The sequence below is a fragment of the Trachemys scripta genome, chromosome 3 (genome assembly GCF_013100865.1).
Source record: "Trachemys scripta elegans isolate TJP31775 chromosome 3, CAS_Tse_1.0, whole genome shotgun sequence".
NCBI lineage: Eukaryota > Metazoa > Chordata > Testudines > Emydidae > Trachemys > Trachemys scripta.
In genome coordinates this window covers 193421980-193435280 of record NC_048300.1, presented here as the reverse complement: position 1 = coordinate 193435280, position 13301 = coordinate 193421980, and the positions used below count along the sequence as shown (strand labels likewise).

At 45.7% G+C, this 13301-nt stretch overlaps 1 long non-coding RNA gene across 1 annotated transcript; it reads right to left on the bottom strand.

Moving 5' to 3' along the window:
• Positions 1-767: 767 nt before the first annotated feature.
• On the bottom strand, positions 768-5044 carry LOC117874069. Its single transcript, XR_004644893.1, has 3 exons — positions 4817-5044; positions 4481-4619; positions 768-3124 (listed from the first exon to the last, which is right to left on the bottom strand). It is a non-coding gene; the product is annotated as an uncharacterized LOC117874069 (long non-coding RNA).
• Positions 5045-13301: the final 8257 nt, after the last annotated feature.

Below are 13301 nucleotides of genomic sequence, written 5' to 3'. Positions count from 1 at the left end.
CCTTGTCGGGGTTTATGAGGACTCTGCCAGACAGGAGAGTGGAAGGGAAGTCCTCAAGGGCAGGGAGGCCTCTGGGTAAAGGAAGTGGGAGCGAGGACTCGGATCCTTTCGCTAGCCCTCTTCACCGGGGTAGTGCAGAAGCCAGGAAAGTTCCCCACAATAGCGGGACCATTCCCCCGCTTACATACAGCCAGAGAAAAGCCCCAAAGGGTGCAAACAAACATTTATTTTTTCCCTTCATGGCTCACCTTGATGGCCTTTTATTGCAAGCTGGATGCCATCCAGTGCTGAAAAATGTAAGCCACCAGATCTTCAGACAAGCCAGGTGGAACAAGCCTCAAACAGTGTGGATAAGCCCTTTTACCATCTGGATTTAAACAGAGTCTTGTTCAAACAGGCCCCAGATTGAGCCAGGCCTTGTGGGGAACAACTTGGAGGAAACAAACAAACAAAAACAAAAGAACATTTTGGGTGGCTTCCTTCAAGCTTTGAAGGTTGTTTTCAGGAATGTGTGTAGACCTGAGTTTTACTCTATTTTCACAGTATCATATCTATGCTCGGCTAGTAAAGAACTACAGCCCAGATTTCAATGGGAGTTAGGCACTTAAATATCTTTAAGGATCTGGGCCTGTGGTCTTATGTGCCTGTGTAGCTAGATGACCGTGTTCTAGAGTGTGTGCACATAGCAAAGCTAGTGTATAGCCACTGCGTTTCTGTCGACTGAAGCCAGAAAGGAGCGCAAAACTGCTCGTCAAAGTGAGTCCGCTTTTGAAACAGCCACAACAGTTGCCCACAGGAGGCCAGACTGGGTCCAAGCAGTTAATTAATGAACAGTGCAACTTCCATAGTGGCAGAGCAAGTGGAGATCAACGCATCTCCCCATGCAGATGTTGTGCATCTACGTTGCACCTGGCAAGCTAAAGTGGGGGCCTTGAAAAAGATGGGCTAGTGTCCATGTGGCAAGACTAGCCCTTTTGTTAAAGTGAGCACAGGAGAAATCAGGTACAGGAAGGGCCAGCCCTGCATGTGACTGTTCTGATGGCAGATCGTGGCACTTCACCTCAGCCTGGTTCAGAAGCTGTTTAGACGTCTGGACCCTTGGCAGGGAGCTGCCGTCACATGAAGTGTCAGATCAGCCACATCCCCTCTACCTGAATCAGCGCAGCTGCAGGGTTTTCTGAGCACACAGTTTACAGACCCCAGCCTATGTTTGGTGACTTACCTAATAATAAGCACTTAGATAGATCAATGAAATAATTACGGAACAGTCTGGAGTGCAAGACATGGTTGTTGAAAGCAGGCTCAGCAAAATGCAGTGGGCGGGACATGTGGCCCGACTCAGCGACAACAGATGGACTGTAGCTATATCCGAGTGGTATCCACGAGAACAGAAACGGCCACGCAGTCGGGCTCCAGAGAGGTGGGATGATTTCCTAACAAGGAGATATGGACAAGCATGGTGAAGGATGGCCAGAGCTAGAGAAGATTGGAAGACGTGTTGTGATCGGCTCAGTTTCAACTGATGAAGGACCGACAGTCTATACAGTCTATGCAGATAGGTCAAACTTTTCGAAGTCAGGGGCCACACTTAGGCACCTAAATCCATGTTGAGGCACTTAGCTAAGACCCTGATCCATTAACTTCAATGGCCTTTGGATCAGGCCTAAAGGGGCATGAATTTGTGAGACAATTGATTCAGTGGGAGCTGCTGGGTGCACAGCACCTCTGAAAAACCAGACCACTCCTTTAGCGGCCTACATGTGGCTCAACACGCCTAACTCTAGACCCCTATTTTTGGAAATGGTGGCCTACCAGATTTGTCCAAGGTCACAAATTGACTCTATAGTGTGCTCAGGGCACGTGAAAGTCAGTGGGGCACTCAGGAGTAGAACCGAGACCACCTGCCCTCTTCATCTCATGGCCAGTCTCTGGAGCGCACTGCAGCTGGAAGAAAACAGTCCTTGGGCTTGGTTTCCTGGGTGATCCAGCATGCACTGAAGTAATTGGAAAGACTCCCATTGAATCCAGTGGGCTTGGGATCGGCTTCTGGGTGAGGCACGACACTTATTATCTCCTCTACAGAATTCAGTGTGCATTGTGAAGAGTGCAAACCCCACATTCTTGGGATAGAACTGATTGCTACATCCAGCCTAGGATTTGGAGACAGTTGCGTTGTTTCCACAGGAGCACAGAAGGAGCCTACTCTTAGTCCCTACAGAGGAATTGGCAGCCTGGATCAGACTTGTGCTCCATCTAGTGCCGTATCCCAACTCTGACAGTAGCCAGCATCAGCTGCTTCCCTGGAAGGCACAAGAACCCTACAGTAGTGAGATGTAGGGTAATCTGCCCCCACGAAGGTCTCAGCCTGATCCTTAATATTCAGAGACAGGTTCAAGCTGTGACACATAAGCATTCTATATTTTTTTAATCCCTTCAAAAAAATCTGTTACCGTTAACTGGTATGATGCTGACTGTTCTAGTTCTCCATGAAACCCTCCAATCCACCTTGGAATCTTAATAAGTTCTTAGCCTCAGACATGTGGCAGTGAGTTCCACAGGCTAATTGCATGTTGTGTGGAAAATTATTTCCTTTTCTCAGATTTGATTTTTCTACCTTGGAGTTCCATCGAATGTTCCTTGTGTGGTGAGACAAGGAGAACGTATGTTTTTTAATCGGATGATACCCCTTTCACCTGAATACGAACAGTTTCCCTTCAGCTGGTATAAAAAACCCTGGCCCTTCATGTTAATTAAACACAGACTTTGGTAGCTGGAGAGTGATAATAATCAATCTCTGCTTGGGAAATGTATGTTTCTGTCCACATCTGTTCCAGCCGCTATGCACTGCTTTGGGGATGGAAAGCAGCTGCAAACCCATTTTAACTGACCAGCAAAGCAGACGGACTCTGCTGGTGCATTTGGCCTCAGAAATGCAGGATCAGTGATTTCTGAGATGTAGGAATAATTTATTAACCCCCAATTGCACCACCACCATCATCATCACCGCAGAGGAGACCACTGCATCTCTTCAGATGATTACATTCAGCCGCTCCCTTCTTTCCTTTGATCACATCATTGGATCGTTCATCTTTTATTTATAGGCAATTCAGTGGCAGTCACCACCCTGGAGCACAAGACCAAAGTTAGCATGTTAGCAGCAATGTAGAGAAGTATGGTTCCCATTGTGTAGAATGGGGGTAAACTGAGGAAAAGAGAGGCAAGGGACCAGAGTGTGAATGCTGTTCTCACTTGGGTGAGCATCCACTCAGACAAACAATCCCACTGAAATCAATCGTGAGCAATTACTCACTCACGAAAGTGAGCAAAGTCTTCACAAGATGGCTCTAAAGGACTGGCCCCCAAAGCGTGTGGAACAGCCTGGAACTAAGCCCAGTTCTGCTGATAGCCAACTCTGAGCCTTACCCCGCTAGGCCATCATTGTGGGCATGGCTCTGCAGCACGGTTATTATGCCAGCCAACAAAGGGCTTCATTTGGGCCCTGTTGTGATAATTGGGCCTACAAGTTTACCCTAATTGTGAGCTCTTGTAAAAAGAGAGGCAAAGTTCATGGAGTCAAGTATCAGAGGGGTAGCCGTGTTAGTCTGAATCTGTAAAAAGCAACAGAGGGTCATGTGGCACCTTTAAGACTAACAGAAGTATTGGGAGCATAAGCTTTCGTGGGTAAGAACCTCACTTCTTCTCCTTGCATCTGAAGAAGTGAGGTTCTTACCCATGAAAGCTTATGCTCCCAATACTTCTGTTAGTCTTAAAGGTGCCACAGGACCCTCTGTTGCTTTTTAAAGTTCATGGAATGTCCCAATAACCTGTAACAACAAACATTGATGGGAAAAGGTGCAAAAGTGAGACAGACTGAATTAGTCCAAACAAAAAGGCCTCCTGATATAACGCAAGGACTGTGTTAAGGTCATGCCTGGTAAACAAGAGGCGTAGGGGACCGGAAATGAGTGAACTCAAATTAGTGTGTCAGAAACTAGGCCTAACTGGTGGACAAAATAATGAGGGGATGGGCTATTCCACCCACCATTCCCTTTTGTGGGTCCTTAAAGAAAGAGGCTTGGGGAGAAAAATTGGCTACTGGAGTGAGCTTCACCATCCGGGCTGCCACCCCCACCATCTCCTGGGACCTCAGACCTTCTTCATCCTAATCCTGAGACATGTCCTTACTGGACCAGGCCAGAGAGAGGGAGCCGGATGGCATCGCCACCTCCGCCAGCATCAGCTAGATTCCAACCATCACCTAGAAAGTGAGACTTTGTCCCCTTCCCCCAGTGTCTTTTTTCTTCCATACCTTATTTTGTCTCTTTTCTATTCCTTTCCCCTCCCCCCACACCCACAGTTTAATGAGAGTTTGGCTTAGCTGACCAAGACAGTATATTTTGTAACACTGCTGTAAGCCTGTGATCAAAAAGGCAGCTCAATGCAATACCCTAAAAACAGCCTGAGGCTGGTACAGTTTCACCTGGTCTTGGAGCAGCTGGTCAGACCGAGTGCTGTGCCTGTTTTTTCAGCAGTGAAGTTGCAAGTGAGAGTCAACACCAAAGGCAGAAGCTGTATTTTCTCTTTGCTGGTCTTTTCTCTCCCCTTGTGTGTGTGTTTGTCTGAAAGGAAACAGGATCTGATTATAACAGCAGCTCCGGGCATCTCAACTAACTTCTTCTCTTTTCCTCAAGAGGATAGTTGTCACCATCTTTGATACCACCTAAAAGACTGTCAGACAAAGGCTTTTTCCTTCTAAAAAACTCCTTCCAGCTGCAGGGAAAGGGAACAAAGGAGGTTATTAAAATGAAAGCCTTACTCAATACTTATTTTTTCCCTTCTTTTCTTTATTTCTAGTAGAAGGTTAAAAGGATTTTTAATGGTGTGTTTGCTGAGGTCTCTGCACACCAAGTCCTGAACCTTGTTCGACACTGTTCGATGTTGGACAAGGAGCGGGTTATGTTAACACCTTTAGCCCATCTAACTTAGTACAACCGCTCTCACTATCTCTGCCAAACAGACATTGGACTGCCACCTGGGAACAGCAAACAAGCTTCACCACGGGGTACATCCAGGTCTTGTTATGTTAAAGTAGTGCACAGTAACCAAACAGGCAGACCAGTGATATCTGGGATGACCTCTGTGGTGAGGATGGGTGGCAGCCTCCACCAGGGGCCTAACGCTAGAGCTGGCTGCATATGGATCCAGAGACACTCTGAGAGCAATATGTGGCTATGGTTCCCAGGGCAATGGGTCTGGGCCAGTTGGTCTGGCAACTAGGAGACAGATTTTTTTTCTTTTTAATTGGAATCATACCACCTCAGGCTGTTGTAACAGGGCAGGACACCCCCCAAGCAACCCCTGATGGCTAGGGATGTCTCTGCCACCCCCTGCCTCAGTTTCCCCTCTAGACCACCTCAATAACTCACAAAAGGCTTTCATGAGTCCTTATAACAAAAGCTCCCCTTGGGGTTTGGCTTATTAGTGGAAAGTTCAAAATAATTCAAACGGTCCTCAAAGTCCCAAAATACAGCAAACAGCCACTCCTAGGCCTCTCCTGCCTGGAGTTCTTTCACAGACCTCGGCCTGTCTTAGCCAAAGCTCTGTGAGATCAGCAGATAAAACCCCCTCTGCTGTTCCCCTTGTTTTGTAAGCTCCCTGCAGGAACTGCCTGTTCTCTGCAGGGCCGGCGCCGGCTCCAGCATTTCTGCCACCCCAAGCAAAAAAAAATTGCTGCGACCGGCGGCGGCAGTTCAGTGGCAGGTCCTTCGCTCCTAGAGGGAGTGAGGGACCTGCCGCCCCCGAATTGCCGCAGGTGCCGCCCCTCTCCCTTGGCCGCCCCAAGCACCTGCTTGTTAAGCTGGTGCCTGGAGCCGGCCCTGGATCTCTGTAGTTTCTACCACAACTTCCTGTCTCTGTTTTTTGTTCCCCTCTCTTTAGAGAGGCCAGCTGCCCTCTCTCAGGCCCTATCACAAGGCTGTTAATGAGGTACAGTTAGTCTGGACTGGTTTCCTCTTAAAGGGACCTGGTTCATCTTGTGACAGCAGCCAGGGCCTCTGGTCAGCTCTCCCAAGTTAATAGGGCTCCCATACATCTCACAAGAAGGCTCTCTCCAAACCCCATGGACTGATGTCATGGAGAGTGGGGGGACACAAGGCCCTGCACCCCCGGCTTCCTGCGATTCACTATGACTCTCAGCCAGCCAGTAAAGCAGAAGGTTTATTTAGATGACAGGAATACAGTCCAAGAGAGGTCTTGCAGGCACAGACAACAGGACCCCCTCAGTTAGGTCCATCTTGGGGTCCCAGGGCACCCTAGCCCCCTTGGGAGGTCAGAGCCCCGTCTGCCTCCCAGCCATGTCACCAGCCAGCCCTGAACTCTCCCTCTAGCCTTTGTTCAGTTTCCTGGGCAAAGGTGTCACCTGGCCTCTAACCCCTTCCTGGGTACTCATGTTACATGCTCAGGTATTCTCCCTTGGCCAGTCTCCCATCCCCCAGTGCAGACCATCCTAGCCACACTCCCCTGGCAGCATTCAAAGACCACAGTAAGAACAGTCCCAGTTTGTCACATCTGGCAACGCTAAATCCCAATAAACCCTGAGGTAAATTCTCCACAACCTGAGGGAGTTGTAGGCTCCAGCTTTTTATGTGGAAGATGCTTCAAGGTGTTCTCCTATCCTGGCTTCCCTCTTGTCTTGCCTGAATGGTCCCTGTCAAGCAGCTTTCCCTGTGTATCCATGTCTACGTACACAGAATGGGCCAGGTTCTGGACTCAGATATAATTTGGAGGCATTTTACTGACTTCATTGCATTTATACTGGTGTAAATGAGATCGGGAACTGGCCAGTTAGTGATATTTGTCACTGGTGAAACTCCATTGGCTTTGGTGGAGTCACACTGGAGATAAATTTGGACCAATGCACCGATCAGGAACATTGTGTCCTTTGGAATTAAATGGGGGGAAATGGTGTATGGGTTGCTTATGTAAGCAGGGTCAGCATGAATGCTTCCCTGACAGCTAGCTCGGAGGGGGAGACACTTGGGTGTAGAAAGTTTATGCTCAAATAAATTTGTTAGTCTCTAAGGTGCCACAAGTACTCCTTGTGCTTTATGTAAATACAGTTTGCTCCTGTTCTGATTACATATTCTGCAACAAGTGATCAACTTTGGCTGGTGTTGGGTACAAGTCACTTTAGTACTGAATGCAGGGGTAGTGAAGTATGGTTACTAATGTTGTAATTATTGTAGGAATACAGGAAAGCAGGACTGTGTTTAATCCATCCCAAATGAATGTGCTTAACTTGTCACCCTCAGTTGAAAGAGCTTCGTTAAGTCAGGGGCTCGAATATCAGAGCCCTGTGAAAGTAAGAGAGGTGGGGACTGATATTCCCAGCTAGGAAGGTGTATTGCCTCAAAGGTTCTTGTTAGGCTAACTTAAGCCATTTCTTCCCACTGTTCAAAGAATAGTGCTAAGTAGGCTTTGTTAGGAGTCTCCTTGTTATGCTAAATGCCTAATCAGAGCTGAAATCAGTTGTGGTAGGAGTGTGTTTCTACCTTGCCTGCTAAGAGCTAAAAATCCCTGAGAGTTGATATTACTTGAGATGGGGCAGCCTCCAAACTGCTGAAAATTATTAAGAGACTGATGTGCAGACGTTGAGGCCTGTGGCAGCAGGAGGTGACTGACAGTCAGCTGGTGAACGAGTGGCTGGTGTGGTGGAGAGATGCGATGAGCAGCCAGCTAGCAGGGTGGCTGGTCAAGAGACGCAGCAATAGCCGTGCGCAGGCAGCCAGTGGAAGCAACAAGCAGGCGGTGGGTGTGAGTGGCCGGCAGAGAGGCGTGGCGAGCGAGTGCCCGAGCAGCGGCGCAAGTAAGATATCTCTTTACCCCACCCAGGGAGGGAGGTGAACTCTGCAGCTGCACCTCTGAACTCTGGGTCTGCACTGACCAAGGACAGCAAATGTGAGTGGGGTGCAGAGAAGTGTTGGACACGTGAAAGGGACTTTTGGGTTGCTGGAGTTAAGACCCTGAGGGGAAAAGGACACTGCCCAACTCACTTGGGGGTAGGTCTTTTGCTCATGGTTTATGTTTATGAACCCTGTTTGCAGTGTTTTCCCAAATTAACGCCGAGTTATTTCCCTCCTTTAATTAAAAGCTTCTTTTCTACACTCAGACTCTGTGCTAGCGAGTGGGGAAGTATTGCCTCTCAGAGGCGCCCAGGGATGGTGTGTAAATTTCCCAGGTGACTGGATGGGAGCTTGAGCTGGTTCTGTGTTGTATCAATGGAAAGGAAACCCTGGATATTGAACCCGGCCCTGGTTGCTGCCGGTGCCACCTGGCAGACGGATTACATTTGAAAGATTGTGTGAATGGGGCAACACCTGAAGTTAAAACACTTGGGCAAATGGGTCCATGTAGAGGAGAATAAATCATTTACAGTCCGTCACAGACATTCAGCACTTCTTTCTTATTAAGGCGACATGATGTAACAGTTTGTATTTAGTTAAATGTGTCCGGCCCCAATTTCTCCTGATGCTCAGAGTCTTTGGCTGGGTTTGCTCTGCCTGTAGGTAAGCAGCGTCCCTGATCATGTTGTCTTGCAGCATTTCCTATTGCTCCTCAGGCAGCTCCCGATCTCCGTTTCATCCAGGTAGCAATTGTCAGTACGACAGGAACCGCCTCTGATTAAGCAGCCCAGAATGACAAACTGGCCATTCCCTGAATGCAAAGAAAGGATTTATCTTATACAAATGCAGGATGAAAACTGGTGGGCTCACTGAATGAGGAGTGTAGATCTAGTTATAACTGTGTCAAAGACACCACCGGGACAAGAGAATAACTGTGAGCAGTTTCTTAAAGGAGAAAACTTCAGAGATTTGTCAAAGGAAATTGACTGAAATCTTGCTGTAAGGCCCCAGGCCAATAACAAAATAGATATGACGACTTAGGGTAATATGTTCAAAAGTGCCTCAGGGCCAGATTTTTAAAGTTATTTAGGTGCCTAAAAATGCAGAGGTGCTTAACTAACCGCTGGAAGACAATGGGAGTTAGGCACCTAGGTGCTTTTGAACATCCCAGTAAGACCCTACCTGCATCTTTAAGCCCCTAAATACCTTTAACAATCTGGGCCTAAGTAACTTAGAAGCCCAATACCCATTGACTTTCAATGGAAATCCTTAGTGCCTAAACTACTTTAGAAAATGGGAGTTCGGCTCCTAAGTCATTTAAAAGCTCTTGAAAATTTTATCCTTAAATACTAGAGGCCAGATTCCCCAGTACGCTATGATTGTTTTGTGCTGCTATGGAGATGCAAAGAAGGCATAAACATGGCTCTGCCAGCCAGTTATACTGAGTTTATCACCTCTTTGCATTGCCAGAACAATGTATGGCAGTAAGAGCACACTGGTGAACCTGGCCCTAACATTCGTTTGAAAGGAAAGAGCCGGGTTCTTAGCAGATGTTCACCGCGGTGCATAACTGAGGATCTGGCACAAAGAATCTTTTTTTCTTCACTTCCCTGCCAAACCCTGAGCTTTGTTGGCAGAAGGAAATGATGAAATCCGTTGGGCCATATCATATGCCTGATGCAGTCAATTGTTCCTGTACCAAATGAGTGAGCTACTGAGTGAGTGGGCTACTAGTAAGTGAGTGGGCTACTATTTTGCAGTCACATTGCCCAGGCATCAGTGACTGCACCAGGCAGTGGAGAATCAAGTCCAGCGCAAAAAGGTTCAGTTAAGCGGGTAGATACCAGCAATGGTGGCTGGGACTAAATACGGACTTGGGTTTTTAATTGTAAAAATAATCATTGTTTCATGCCCTGAGCTGCCACAACTCGGATTGCGATGAGACACCAAAAAAGACGGAGGTTAAAAATCTAGATGAGAGACTTGAATCGGAAACATTGTCTACCAAGGTGAGAGAGAAATGGTTCGAGTTGGAAAATGTCAGTCATTTAAGAACGTGTGTTTGGTGTATTTCCTACAGGAAACGAGTGTGAACTGAAGGCCATTAGGAACTTTGGAGAAGTCTGGCCTCCGGACTCACCTTTCCAATCTGTTTGAAACTAAATTCCCAGTCCAACAATCAGATCCATGCGGACAGATCCCTGCATCCATGTGGAGTTCCACTGACTTCTCCCACATGGATCCAGTTGCAGGATTGGGGCCTGCATTTGTTCTAACAGGACATGAAGTAAATGACGGTGTAACTGATGGACAACTTCCGTTTAAAAAGGTTTAAAGAAGCAGTGAGATCTCGGTCTGAGACTCAAGGCATTGAAATTGAATCATGGTTAAAGCTCTTACATGTGATGAGGGAAATCCTGGCCCCATTGAAGTCAATGGCAGTTTTGTTATTGATTCGAGGGGATTTCACCCACTATTGCTGATATTTCACTGGTTCTGAGCAGTGCATGAGCAACTGGGTTCACTTTCTCACTAGATCATTGTGTTCTCTCTCTTACAAGCAATTTACTGTCTCAGACAGAAGACTTTTACCTGGATTGGGCAGGGAGACCAAGAAGAGACCAGCAAAAAGAAGATAAAAGATCTTCATGCTTGACGGTCAACTGGGGTCTCAGGGAATCTGGAGGGGAGAGAAATAACGAGATTGGAAGTGAAGCTTTTTAAATGACGAAGGCGAAAAGCCTGTTTATATATACTGAGGTGTCTAAAGGCAGCCGGAGCATGGGATCTACACTAATTGATCTCTAATTGGACTGAGCTCATTGCTTTTTAATTGAATTTGACTCAGTGGCTCTTAAAAATGTCCTCTGCTCTTAAGAAGAAAAGGAGTAGCAGCTGGAAGCCTGGCTTTACCAATGATAGAACAAACAGTTAATAACAACAATATGGTCCACTTTTTCCACTCCAAATCCTTTTAAAAAACACCCTGGACTGTTCTCAAGGAGGATTTGTGTGTAAATTATTCACATTGCGTCACATAAGAATAATAAAGTTCAATGGCACAACATACTTATGAAGAAGAGGACAACCAATGACAGCCTGCAAGCGTTCATGGCACATGGAGTTTCACTTATTATCGATTCTGAGTTCCCTCCGGGTCACAATAATAGAGAGCACTGAGTCAAGATTCCAGCCTCAGTTCTGTCGCCCATTGAAGTGAATGGGAGCCTTTTCACTAGGGATGGTTGGGGACTGGTTTTCCTGGCCCGTGAGCATTTTAAAGATTTCAAAAATTGTCTCCCATCCTGATAAAAAGTCAAAATCTTGAAAATGTTCATGAACCCAAAATCCCCAAAACATTTTGGGTTGGGCCAGTAAAACGTTTCATTTTGATCATTTCAAAATGTTTAATTTTTATTTCAATCTTAAATTATTTAGTTTTACATTTTTTTACTGTAAAATAACATAAATGTGAAATGACAAGTGGTTTTCACTTGAAAGACAGCACTTCCCCCCCCCCCAAGTTTCAAAACATTCCATTTTGACAGTTTTGAAACATTTTTTTTCAATTTTTTTTTGAAACGTGAAATTCATCAAAACCGACCCGTTCCCAAAGACAGTTTTGGTTTCAACAAACCTGCATTTTCCAATGAAAAAATGTTTCATTGAAAAATTCCCAGCCTGCTCTATTTTCCACTGACTTCAAGGTGCATTGGATCAGGCTCTGTGACAGCTAAATTAAGCTATATGCAAATATCATTGCACAGGTGTGTCCTGGGAAGGGTACTCACAGAGCACCCATAGAAGTCAATGAGAGCCTTTCCATTGATTTCAGTGGGCTTCAGATCAGGCCCCATAACAGTGCAGAGTGCAGATGTCCAGAAAAGGGAAGGGGACATACGGTATACACACTTGCCTGCCTACAAGGGTAACTCTTGGATCTGTGTCATACCATCAGCAGATGGAAGCAGGAGGCTAACCCTAGAATAGGGTGGAGACTTGAGCTCCACTGGGACTGTTCTCCCTGTGAATGGTGATTGTGTAATAGAGGTTTGATTCTTCCCCAACAGATTGCTTGTGTGGACTAGTGGTTAGAGCACCCGAGTGACTATCAGCAGATGTTGGTTCTGTTCTTGACTCTACCCTGGATTTTTGATGAGACTGTAAACAACTCACGTGGAGCCCCACTCAGGAAATCCACACCAAATGACAATGACCATTCTGTGAAGTTTCAGTTTTATTCCTTTCAAGACAGAAGAAATGATACTTAAGGTGGGTGTGTAGCAGATAATTACCAGATGTCAATGGTTACAATGCTTATACCACACATTAGGATTGAATAATTCCTAGTCTAGTTACAACGTTTCCTAGGAAGCGGCAGTAAAAGCAAAAAGCACAAAATGATCCCACGGCACCCACAAATCAGGTATTCTGGTAGATAAAAAATAGGGCTGTCAAGAGATTAAAAAAATTAATCACAATTAATTGCGTGATTAATCGCACTGTTAAACAATAATATAATACCATCTATTTAAATATTTTTGGACATTTTCTACATTTTCAAATATATTGATTTCAATTACAACACAGAATACAAAATGTATAGTGCTCACTTTCTATTTATTTTCTATTTATTTTTTAATACAAATATTTGCACTGTAAAAAACAAAAGAAATAGTATATTTCAATTCACCTGAAACAAGTATTGTCGTGCAATCTCTTTATCATGAAAGTTGAACTTACAAATGTCAAATTATGTACAAAAAAACTGCATTCAAAAATAAAACAATGTAAAACTTTAGAACCTACAAGTCCACTCAGTCCTACTTTTTTTTTTTTTTTTTTATTAGTGGAGATATCCTATCTCCTAGAACTGGAAGGGACCTTGAAAGGTCATCAAGTCCAGCCCCCTTGCCTTCATTAGCAGGACCAAGTACTGATTTTTGCCCCAGATCTCTAAGTGGCCCTCTCAAGGATTGAACTCCCAACCCTGGGTTTAGCGGGCCAATGCTCAAACCACTGAGCTATCCCCCCCCAACTTACTTCAGGCAATCATTCAGACAAACAAGTTTGATTACATTTACAGGGGATAATGGTGCCCACTTCTTGTTTACAATGTCACCTGACAGTGAGAACAGGCGTTCGCATGGCACTGTTGTAACCGGCGTCGCAAGATATTTATGTGCCAGATGCGCTAACGATCCATATGTCCATGCTTCAACCACCATTCCAGGGGACATGCGTCCATGCTCATGATTGGTTTTGCTTGATAACAATCCAAAGCAGAGTGGACCGTTGTATGTTCATTTTCATCATCTGAGTCAGATGCCACCAGCAGAAGGTTGATTTTCTTTTTTGGTGGTTCGGGTTCTGTAGTTTCCTCATCAGTGCTGCTCTTTT